This window comes from Rhamphochromis sp. 'chilingali' (assembly GCF_963969265.1).
Source record: "Rhamphochromis sp. 'chilingali' genome assembly, chromosome: 14".
In the NCBI taxonomy this organism is placed as follows: Eukaryota; Metazoa; Chordata; class Actinopteri; order Cichliformes; family Cichlidae; genus Rhamphochromis; species Rhamphochromis sp. 'chilingali'.
Window position 1 is genome coordinate 4,565,887 of NC_137941.1, and position 12,634 is coordinate 4,578,520.

A 12,634-nucleotide genomic window follows, 5' to 3' on the forward strand; every position below is an offset into this window, starting at 1 on the left:
TATTTGATAGCTTGCTGCGAGGCCTCACACCGTGCACATCTATTGAGGGTGGGTGCCAGTTATTGGACCCGGAGCAACATCCCCCAAAAACCTGAAGAATAGAATCCTGGCCCCTAGCCCTGCCAGTGTAGCAGAAATGATGACGGATGATGACGGCAGCAGCCGCCGTTCTTCTCTGCGTGAGTAGCTTAATGTTGTTCGTGTGTAATTTACGTTGAGTAGGCTAACCACGTTATTACATTAATGCATGTAAGGTGAACTAGCAAACATCATCATAGCTACATGCGGCTGTCTTCTTGTTTGATGGCAGATACTCCCTTCACCCTGGCCAAAAAGGCTAAAATGACCAAAGAAAAAGTGGAAAACAGTTAAACATGAGAGGTTTTTGGACAAAGTTTGTGTTTTTTCCATTGTTTAAGCACTGCTTCCAGCCAAGAGTGATACCCTATATGCCCCATAGCTGCAGAAAAGGATAACATTGTTATCTTTTTACAAAAAAACAGCTGAACATGAGAGGTTTTTGGACCAATTTTGTGTTCTCCATTCTTTAAGCACCGGTTTGAGCACCGCTTAAAACCCTCACGTCATACTGGGCTCTTTTTGTGCCACTTTTTTCATTCGTATGAACGCCATTTCCGCTGTGTTGGGTGTAACATAGCCAAACTTGCCAGCCGGTTTCGTTTTTGTAAAATCTTCAAATTTTCAGTCTGATTTTCTTACATCAGCCTAACACGGCTTAGCAGCAAAAATACTCACACTCAACACCCTAGGGACCGTTTTGTGCCCCATTGAAACCCATTATAAACGCTATTTTTCACGGCAAAAAAATTACGGTCAAATCGATCGTGATCGGTTATGTTTCCGTTTCCGTTTGCAGTACTGGCCTTAGAGTTGTAATTTTTTTATTTGTCCACCGGGTGGCGGCCTTGCTTCACATTTGACCCCGGGCTGGAAAACAGCGGGCTGCTTAAACAGACCTGCGGGAAACGAAGCCTCATTTCCGGCGTGTAGCAGCGGCTTCGCCCGCTGATCGGGCGGGACCATTTTCGGCCCCTAGGACCGTTTGAGGGTGCATTTTTTTTTAATCAACAGGAAATGACGTATTTGTTGTGACGTGGTACCGGACGTGTGTGTTGGAAAAAGGGGTCCGACGCAACATGCCCCGGTCATCGTCGGGAGTTAACCCGGGAGGATGCACTGATTCCGGCCTAGAGGAGGAGCATTTGCCGCCTGGAGACCATTTTCTGGTCCGGAAAAAAAAAATAAAAGGCGATCGAAATGAAGGTTGGTGCCAATCTTTAGTCCATCTAAAGGCCTAATTATAATAACAATCAAATATTACTTCAAATGTTTGTTTTTTTAAATATTTCGTTTTGTTTCGGGGGGCTAAAAAAAACGGTGCGCTCATGTAATTAAACTGCGATTAAAAGGGTTAAAACCCCCGAAATATAATTAAAACTTTACATGGATAGTTCAGGGAGAAGTAGTTTTAAAAGACTGGCTAATTTAAAGTGGAAAAAAATATGAATATATAATCTTTTTATAGCATTTTTCGGGCGTGGCAGAAAACGGTCCCCAGGGTGATGAACGTAAGTTTTTTAAAGTATGACGTGAGGGTTTTAAGCACCAGCACCGTTTCAAAAGTACCGGTTTGGCACCGGTATTGGATAAAACCTAAACGATACCCATCCCTACGCACAGGTGTACTCTATTTAGTCATTAGCACTCATAAGGCAATGTCTATTGGCAACTGACTGCACTCAGACCAAAGGGGGCTGAATAATTACACACACCCCACTTTTCAGATATTTATTTGTGAAAAAAATGTTTGGAATCATGTATGATTTTCGTTCCACTTCTCACGTGTACACCACTTTGTGTTGGTCTTTCACGTGGAATTCCAATAAAATTGATTCATGTTTATGGCTGTAATGTGACAAAATGTGGAAAAGTTCAAGGGGGCCGAATACTTTTGCAAGCCACTGTACCTACATTAATAAGAGTATGTCTCAGGTTTGCAATAAGCACAAGGTATTGCATATGAAGATGGATGCTGATTTTGTAGTGATTTTGGATCTCAGTATGCAACACAAAGGAATGTATAAATAAACCAGTATTGGAATGTATTTTCAGTCATCAATGTTCATTAAAATACTAATAAGAGAGTGAGAGGATATTCATCACATACTTCATTTTCTGATTCAATGTCAGCATTGTTGGGCAGCCAGCATGTGAACGAGTCTTCATTATCAGAGAGTGACCCATCCCATAATAATCACATAGGCATTCCTGCTGGTTGGAATTGCTAATAGAGTTTCAGGTCCCTGATTTACAGCTCTTCCTTTCTATGATAAAGCCTTCCCCTAATGTTATGCTATTCTGGTCTCTTGGGATTGTATTAAGTGTTGAGAATGTCAAATGGCAGTGCGAATGCCCATAACTAAAGCTAATTAGCAAGGCCATTTATTGCTATGACATGTGTGCCTGTGTGTATGTGTGTACTGAATATGGAACCTTGGCATCGGCATCAAATATTATCAGCCCATTATATGGCCGTTATCACACGTAACCACTCCAATACATGTGATTAGCATGTGCCCTACTTTATCTACTAGTAGGCCAGAAGGTGTTCTTTAATTCATTGTGATTTTTCATGAACAGAAAGCAAACCAGGTTATGGAGGCGACGTCATTAAGCAGAGTTATTAAGTTATTAAGTGGATGTAAACCCTTCTTTTGACTTCTAAAACTGTGTGGGTGGAAACACTACTCTTATATATCTTTAACATTAAATAAGGTGATAATGGTCTACTGAACCTGCAAGCTGATGCAGAAGGCCATCGGTTGGCCATATCTGTGGGAGTGATAACAGCTGATAATTGCCATTTAATGTTCTGATCGTTGCACATTAGACAGGTGGAATAGGTGACCTTGATTTAAAATGCTTTTTTTTGTTTTCAGTGGGGTTGATGTGAAAGAATATAAACATTGAACATGTCTTATTGCAGAAGATGTCATGACTGGAGGAAGATGGCCTTGTTCACTGTCCTTTGCTGCCCTTGTGGAAAATTAGGGTCAAAGCACACTAGTGTATGTCTAACCTACAAAAAGTTAAATGGTCATGTCAAGGATACTTAGTACACATTTTCTTTTCTAATATTACTAAGCACAAGAGGCAAACAACCTGATATTGACATGGTGTGACATAACTTTCCCCCTGACTACTCCCCCTTGACCATCAATCACCAAGATGGCCCATTCATCAAGTAGCCCCGACGGTCCGACCCCCTTGTGACACAAAAACGTTTTTCCAATTTAAAATCTGATATTGATGGAGCACTGTGTCCTGCTGCAGCCTCTTTGAGCTTCGCTTTGGCCAATATTCTTATCCATATGCTCACTCACAGCCCTTGGTCATAATTCAAAACATGCCATTTCAATATACAACATACAAAAACACAGCAAGAAATAGCCTGTTGTTGTTGAATGATATAGGTCTGCTATTCGATAGGGTTAAATCTTATAGGAAGTGCTATTTAGACAAGTTGGTATTCAGAATATTTTTTTTTAAATTTTGGCTGACAATTTTTGGTAACCGCTATATGTAGAAGAATGTGCCCCATACCCCTGTCAGAAAAGACAAGACACAAATATAAAATTCTGGTTTAGTCCAGTATTTTGATCCAGACTGAACCAAGAGCTATGATAACATTGAAAGTAAATGAAAATAGTTGCATACCTGCCTGCCAATAAACCTAAACTTGATATAAAGCATAAAGGATTGGAAGATTGCGATAATAAATGTGTGAACAATTTTGTGTAGAACTACCCAACAATAATACCACATATTGAACAACAAAAATCATCCTTACCTTCACCACAATCCACCCAAGTAGCACCTACATATTATTACATCATTATAACCCATGATAAACTCTTCAACCATGTTTTATTTTATATTATATATAGACTTTTTTCGACATTGATGTTGGCGCTTTAACTTGAGTAAACTGTGTGGATTCTGCCTCTACCTCTGAGTACAGCTTTTTCAGAACTGAGATAGAAGCAAATGCCTTTTAAATGAGAAAAGGCACACAGAGGATCCCAAACACTATCACAGAGCTCACACAGAGGGATGTTCCTATTCATATTCATATTCATGCCATCTTTCCATCCATTTTCTTCTGGTTAGCATTATCAGGATTGCAGGGGGGTCTGAAGCCTCTCCCAGCCATCCAAGATGGTAATCTAGAACAAGGATAACAGATTCACACTTTTGGGCAATTTAGAATCACCAATTTACCTAGCCCCTCTTATTGCATGTTTTTGGACTGTGGGAGTAAGCTGGACACCGAACCACTGTGCCACCATACTACCTTATATCTATGGCCGATTAACCTATAGCTGAATCCCCTCAATGTTTTTGGACTGTGGAAGTATGCCAGGTTACTGAGAGAAAACCCAAGCAGGCACTGAGACAACATGCAAACCGAATAGAAAACGGTCCCAGAGGGATCGAATCAGGACTTTATTGCTGTGAGGCAGCGATGCTAACCACTGCACCACAGTGCTGCCCTTGGTTGCAAAACATTAAAATAAAAAAGTTCTATCTTTATTACTTTTTTCTTTTTTTTACATCGGCAAAAAATCTCACCTTGATTTTCTGTTGCTTAAGCTTTGTTCGAAAAAAAACAAAACTATCTTGGCTTCCTTTGAATCTCAGCTGTCAGTAAATCAACAACAATGGCTTCTGTGCCATTCCTTTAAAATCACTGAAAGATAGGTGCCTGGTGTTGATTGTGTTTGACAAGCGCATCCAGCAAATATTATAGGCAGACCAAAGATCAGTATTACAAATTTCTCAGTCCTCTCAGCTCTCACAGCTACTCGTTCCTCTTTGCATGATGACATCAAAGTAAAGAGCACTCTGTTGAGATCAAACAAGCTAGGTAATCAGTGAACCAAAGAAGGAAGTGTTCTGATGTATTTATTGACAAGAGCTTATGAGGGTTAGCAGTTATATGGGCATTCTGAATAGAGTCAGTAGCCTCAGTGATTTTGGTCTGCTGAATGTATCAAGTAAATACATAATTAAATTGACTTGGAGTAATCAAATTTATTGACAACTTGACTATGATACGTCTTTTTTTTTCTGTCCTAAAAGTAAATGCCTCAGATTTAGCATTGCACTCCTATAACACTGTCAGATTTGAAATGGACATCTCGTACTAGTCTGTTCCTTTTCACACATCCTTCTTTCTCATGAAAACCTAATCACACACCCTCAATGCAACTCAACAGCTGACAGTTCTGTCAGAACTTCAGGTGTGTTACAAAGCCTCAGGCCTCAAGCAACGATGAGGTCAGGTAAGCGCACTTCTTCTTCATATCTGCTTTTTTGGTATTGTCAAACTTACAATCATCAGACCCAAATAAGACTTGCTCAAGTAAGAAAAGTCCTTACATAACCTGCCCAAGAATTCATCCACTGTCATGTTATGAACACACAAGAAATGCAATCACGCTTTATCCAGCCTGGGTTTAACTGGGCTCAGGAACAACAGCACTTTCCTCAGAATGTGTCTATCATACTAAGATGGTGAGAAAAAAAACCCAATAGAACCTGTGTGGACGATAGAGCATAATGGAATTTGTTTTGTAGTAAGATATCATAACTGTGTAAATCTGTGGTTTAACCGTTAAGTTTGTGGAACACTGCAGACTGAAGTCTGTGCTGATGGTGACAACCGTAAATTAACATGTGACAGCTGTCTCATTCGACTGGATCTAATGTGGGTGTTCAGTAGTGCCGCATCAGACATGTTCATTCATTAAGAAATAGCGCTTTCAAACCTCACATGATGACTCAGAAATACCCCTTAATCAATCTTCTGTGAGTCATGTCTGTAAGTGCATTCATATTCTGCAGCTGTGGTCATTTGACATTCACTTTTTTTTTCCTTTTAACATGAGATGAAGTATGTAAACTCCAGTAAAACTTCATACTTGGAAACGAGTTTCCACTGGCTGAAAAGGCCAAAAGCGGCATATTTTTAAAAGGGGGTACAGACCACAGGATTGGACTAAGGCCAAGCCCTGAGATCTTCTTTGTAAAGCTTCCTATTGGACAGCAGCCTTAATGGACAGGCAACATTCCACCTCTAAGTGGTTTGACATCTTGCTGCCATAAATAAACGCTAACAGGGATGCTCTATTAGGCTAAACAAGACTTTGTGTGTCCCTCCGAAGCCAGGAAGTGCCCTCCTAATGGTTCACTAATGCCTTTATTGGATTACTCCAACATCTCCTATTCCAGTGTGTCACAACTACAGCATTCTGGTGGATTTGATGGAATGGAGATAGCTCGGATGGGATTGATATCACACAGGCCCAAGACGTCTGCAATTAGGCATATTTCCAGCTCAAGACTATAGATGTCTGATTACAAAATGCATTTTTTCAGCAACAGACATAGTGGCTCTTTTTCTACAGTCAGAATTGGTTTCATGATACACTTCTGTTTTTCAGCTTGTCAACAAGTGGCCATAAGGTCTGCATCGTACGCTTTGTACCATCCACTGGGTGTGTCAGAAAACAAGAGCACCTAAATCACTTAAAGTCAAATTGTACTAACAGAAGATACAGACAGAGAAATTGAATTAAAAACAGCATAGAAAACAAAGTCTAGAACACTGTAGCTCACATCTGAAAAACATTAATGCCTAATATAACATTGATTATTGCTAAATCCACACAGTAGTGCATTTGCAGAGATAAAAGACTGTTATAATTTCCCCATTATTTACACTGCCCTGGAGGTTGCAAATTCTAACCTGCAGGCTGCAGAAGCAATTACTGTGCAAATATGTGGTGCAACAGAGCACTTAAGAAAATGGTTTTTCCATTAGACAGACACTTTGGTCTCTATTAGGACCTTGGCTTCGGTGTCATCCCTTTGATGTGTGTTAATGTGTGCATGCATTCATGTCCATACATGTGGGGATTTTGCATGTGTGCTTAGTCATCCTGTCTGATTTTAGCACGGGTTCTTGGTGTTTAAATCTTACAAAGGTCTTGGGCAGCTTTTTAAGGCAGGTTTGCTGATGACCAAGTAGATCTGTCTCCTACAGTATAATTCAGTCAGTGCTTCAGAATACTGGTTTGGACACACATGATGTGTGCTGACACACACACGCACGCCAAACTGTTCTCATCTTGCATGCTTAATGCCCTGGTAATGGATCTTTTCCGCGCCCAGTTGAATAGGCCTCTCACACCCAGAGGAGTTTGTTAGTGGTGCTAAGAATAATGCTAATGGGGGTAGTTGCCTTCAACATGTGCTCATCTCTCCACATAAATCTCCTTTCACTAAATACAGTCGTCATTCTCTCACTTCATCTTCACACCAATCAACTGTTTGAAGCGGCGTATATCACCTTAGACAGCAGAACTTTTCTTTCTCTATAATTCCATATTAATTCCATGGGGTCTTTAGCACTGCTTGACCAGATTTTTGGTGTATTTGCTAACCTTATTTTCTCAAGTCTGGAAAAGATGATGCTCTCTTTCCTTGCTATTCCTCATCCATAAGATGAAATCATAACTATTACCAAACCTGGCTTGTGGAACATGGTGTAGCTGAATTAATGGATACATCATTGACTCTTCATTCCAAAACTATTACTAAATTAGAAGTGATTAAAGTATATTTTCATGTTAGTTTCCTTTCTGTGGTAATCCAATGCAACAACACCCCCCGATTGGTTCTACAGTTTTGACCTCAGCTCCCTGCAGAGCACAAATTAGCATGTACTTCTGCATGGCCAGTGATAATGGAGCCGCCCACCCTGACTGGTACAGGCTGTGTAAATCATAGATGTTATGCTTTACTCTAGCAGGCACTTTGGAAAATGTATTGTGTTTTTTGTGACCCAAGGTTATAGGCCTGCCTCATTTTGAAGTAATAGCAGGCAGTGCAAGTATTTGACTTTTCCCCTTGTAGTCTGAGAAAATAGGAGGGTGAAGGCTGTCTGAGATACTGTACAATAATGGATACATTATGTAACCACTAGACCTTTTAAGTGCAGCCAGAGCCTTCTAACTTTCTCTGCAGGATGAGTGGATAAGCGAGGGCCACCTGTGCTCATACATCTACAGCTACTATGCATAACCTCTGCTAATACTAAGCGTTTGTCCACAGCTGTGCAAGCAGCTCTGTAAGGCTGTACTTTTTAGCTTTTCCTAAGAGGAGCCTTCCAACATTTAGAACTGGGACTGGTAGTATTTTTGCTGTAGTTTTGCCAACAGTATTTGATACTAAACCAAAGGATTTGGAAAAACATGAATTGCTAGCTGATGATTAGCTGGTGAGATGATAGGTCAAGGATTTAGAGGCTTTGGAATTTGTCCTTTAGGGACCTTGAGTATATCACATATCATAGTAAGCCCATATGCAAAAATAAAAAATATAAAAAAATAAATCAAGGTTATGGTGAAGCAAGAGTAGAGAAGCAGAGAAAGGTCTTTGAAGTCCAGTGTGAAGTTTTCACAGTCTGTGATGACTTAGGTTTGGTTTCTTCAGCGTGTTTTTATCAAGTCAAATTTTAGAGCACTTCATGCTTCCATCTGCTGACAAGCTTTATGGAGATACCCATTTCCTTTCCCAGCAGGACTTAGCACCTGCACATGGTGCCAAAACTGCTAGCAAATGGTGTACTGACCATGTTTTTACAGTGGTTGATTGGATAGCCAACTTTCCTGACCTGCACCTCGCAGAGAATCTGTGGGGTATTGTCAAGAGAAAGATGAGAGAAATACAGGCGAGCTGAAGGCTGCTGTCAAAGCAAACCTGAGCTTCAGTTACACCTCAGCAGCACCCAAGCTGATCATCTCGATGCCACACTGCACTGATGCACTAGCTTGTTCCGAGTGCATAAATGAGCATACTTTTTGGACATTTCTGCATTCCCTTTTTTTTGGATTGATCTAACGATTTAAGATACTGATTTTCATGTGTTACATGCCACAAAGGTCTAAATTAACATAAAAAGGGCTTGAAATATTTCGCTTTACAGAAATGAATATAGAATATATCAAAATTAACCTTTTTTGATGCAGAGCTACAATAAATAAAGAATTTACAGGCAATGTATCATTGCATTCTGCATTCTTTTTCTGACAAACTTGTATTTTTACTCAGTTGTATATAGCATTTGTATTCTGTTTTATCCTACTGTATATTTTATTTTATTTTATTTTGTTTTTTTCTGTACAGTTGTGTACAGTATATTATTCTTGTATTCCAGTGTTCTCTAATTTTTGCTATATAACTCTGCGCTGTCCACTTTCTGCTGTGACAAAACAAATTTCCCAAGTGTGGAACTAATAAAGGTTATCTTATCATTTATTGCATCATGTTGTTAAAATTTTGGAGGTTTTAGTATGTGATTATCTATTGCCATTTACCCCAACTGTACACACTTAACCTCACCTTAAAATATTATAAAAACCCAACACCATTATTGTCTCTGTTACCTGCTTTCAGAATTAGAATGATCTACTTCTTATTGTGAGTCTGCACAAAAAGGGCTCATGTCAAAGTATCTGGTACCTGGAGGTCTTCTGCAGACTTTTGGGGAAAGTTGTCCTAAATAACTGACTTTAGACTGATGGATATACAAAGGAGCCGGAGCTATTATTGGACACAAGGTGACTTCTGCAGGGCTGATTTCTCAGTCCTCTCCACAGGCATATTGTCATATCTGGTTCATCTGGTGGAGTGAAGAGATGAAACCTTTCAGGCATCTATTCATGACTCAAAAAAAAAAAAAAAAAGATTAGCACTGAAGCTGCTGGAGAAAAGTACAATCCAAAGAAATAAACTAGAGAGAAGAGTTTATTAAGAATAGCCAGCTCACTGAGCTGATATTGTGACACTTGAACATTGTTCTCAAGGGCCCATGCATAACAAAAAGCTCTCTGTTTAAACTCCATATTTGAGCATAAAGCACTGACTCTGTATCCCAATAAAAGTAAAAAAAAAAGATTTGACAGCCTACTTATTCTAAAATGATAATAATAATAATAATAGCAGCCAGAAAACAGTTTGTTATAATAAAAGCTTTTCAGATTTTAAACCATCACTTGAGCTTTTTGCAATGATTGGAAAATTATTAATCCATAGGTATTAACTCTCTCGCACTGAATTCCTTTTACTGTATGTGTGGTAAATATCCGTCATCATTTCACAGTGTCTAAATTTTCCCATTTTATTTGCTCTAATCCCTCACAGCAGGTCAAGAGAGGAGAGAGGAGCAGAGGGAGAGTTGAGGGAGAATAATGCCATTTCAGGATAGGCCTTATTTAATTTACTGCAGGTCGATAGAGGTTCTCCAATTGCCTCTCCCAGATTAATAAGTAACCCACACGCGCTGTCCATCACTGTCCATCTCCCATTAGGCCTCTGAAATGGGGGCCCAAATTGCCTGGCAAGGTTGACTCTGATGGAAAACACACTCTCTCACTCCATTTCTCTCCCCCACTTTTCTCTTTTTGCTATCAGGTTTCATTTTTAAGATGTAATCGGTGCAAAGCAACACCAGCATATGGGAAAAAAAACACACAATCGCTCATAAATCCCCTGCGATGATGAGGTTTATGAAGTTTTAATTCACAGTCAGCTGTTTTTTCGCACTCTCATTTTTTTGTTCTTTTTTTTTCCTGGCTTTGTGCAGACATCCACAGAGGATCGAGAGAATCTGCTATCTGTACCTGAAAATATGACTTATTAGAAAGAGTCTCTGAGTGTGCTTGTAAGCAAGAAGCACTGCTTCAGTATTGCGTTGCAGCCTCTCCTCTACAATTTCTCAACACAATTATGAGGGAGTAATTGCTCCCCTTAATGCTGAATGTTGCTTTTCCTGGCAGACCTTTTAAACATAAAGATGAATAGGTTAGGTTTGTTATTTATAGTAATCATGTATATAGTTCTGTTAGTTTTCCTTCTGTTTCTGGTTGTAGTTTGTTAGTATTCCTTCTTTCATCATTCATTTATCCTGCCTCCCCCGGGTCAACTTCAGACTCTCTGCCTGGTGTTCCCATGCTGTGGTTTTCCTGTTTTATTTTGATAGTTTCTTGTTACTTGTGTATTAATTTTAGTTTCACTTCCTCCCCAACAGGTTCTTGTAGTTGTAATGAAAAGCTTATATTTTTTCCTATCCTACTGACAAGAATAATAATAATTATTATTTTCATAACTATTATTATTATTATTATTATTATTATTATTATTATTATTATTATTATTATCATTATCATCATCATCATCATCATCATCATTATTATTATTATTATTATTATTATTATTATTATTATTATTATTATTATACCTTTATATATCCACTCTGGAAACTAAATTGCGCTTGAACAGGTTAGGTTCCAGGTCAGACCTAGTCATCACCTACTGACCAATTAATTCTGCAATTTGTTCTATATTTGCTTCATTACATGGGGTTGCTTTTGTGTGTGTGGTCTATGCTGCACTACATCACACTGTGACAGCGAAAAGAAAATGCAATCTTAGAGTGCAAAACTGCCCTTTGCATTTTTAAATATCCACCCAAACCTCCTCACTAAAAGCCTTATGTTTAGTTTCACAACTACAACTACATTTTACATTTAAACTGGGAAGTAAATTTTAAGCTAGGATAATAAAAAGCAAAAGATCAAAAGTGCAGCACTCTGAGTATAGGTGAGTATAGACCCTTTTAGCACCCCTAAATTTCATCACAGCACCCCCAAAAATAACTATAGTAATAGCAGTAATGAGAATGTATTTTAGCATTATTTTCTGGCATTGTTGTTTCTGGGCTCTGGGTAGTGACCAAAACAACAAGATTGTGGATACAAGCAACGGAAATGAGCTTTCTCTGAAGGCTGGCAGGCCTCTCCCTTAGAGATAGGGTGAGGAGCTCAGCCATTTGGGAGGGACTCAGAGTAGAGCTGGTGCTCCTCCACATCAAAAAGAGCCAGTTAAGGTGGTTTGGGCATCTGACCCGGTCCTGGAAGCGGAAGAAAATGGATGGATAGATGGATGTCTTCAAATCTTATATTTCCCAACTCGTCTACTGCAGACAGGATAGAGTTAAACTGTCCAGTGTTCTTGATATCTTACAGTTTGGTTTGTCATTAACTGCCTACATATGACTTCTGTTACTGTGACAGAACGAAGACAAAGGGGTAATTTCATGACACAAATCAGTGATGCAGATTTAAATCAAGATCCAGGCCACAACAAGTCAAAAGGACGTTACCTGTCTATGTCCAGCAGCAGCCTGTATTCAGTCTGAATATTACTATTAACGGATATGGTTCAGTTTTTGCCTTTTATTTGTTTGTAAATTAATTTTTTACTGTTACATTTAACTTTTGGGTGACAGCACAAAGACTAAGAGAGAAGGATTTGGTCAGACCACCCACAACCCTGATAATGAGATAAGAGAATGGATGCATGGACATTTTTACATGCATTTCATGGAAGCTTTGCACGCTTTCCAGCAGCACACTTAAAAATGTCAGTGGATGTTTTAAAGAACATATTTATAGATATAAATAGTAGCGTTTGACAGGATTCATAT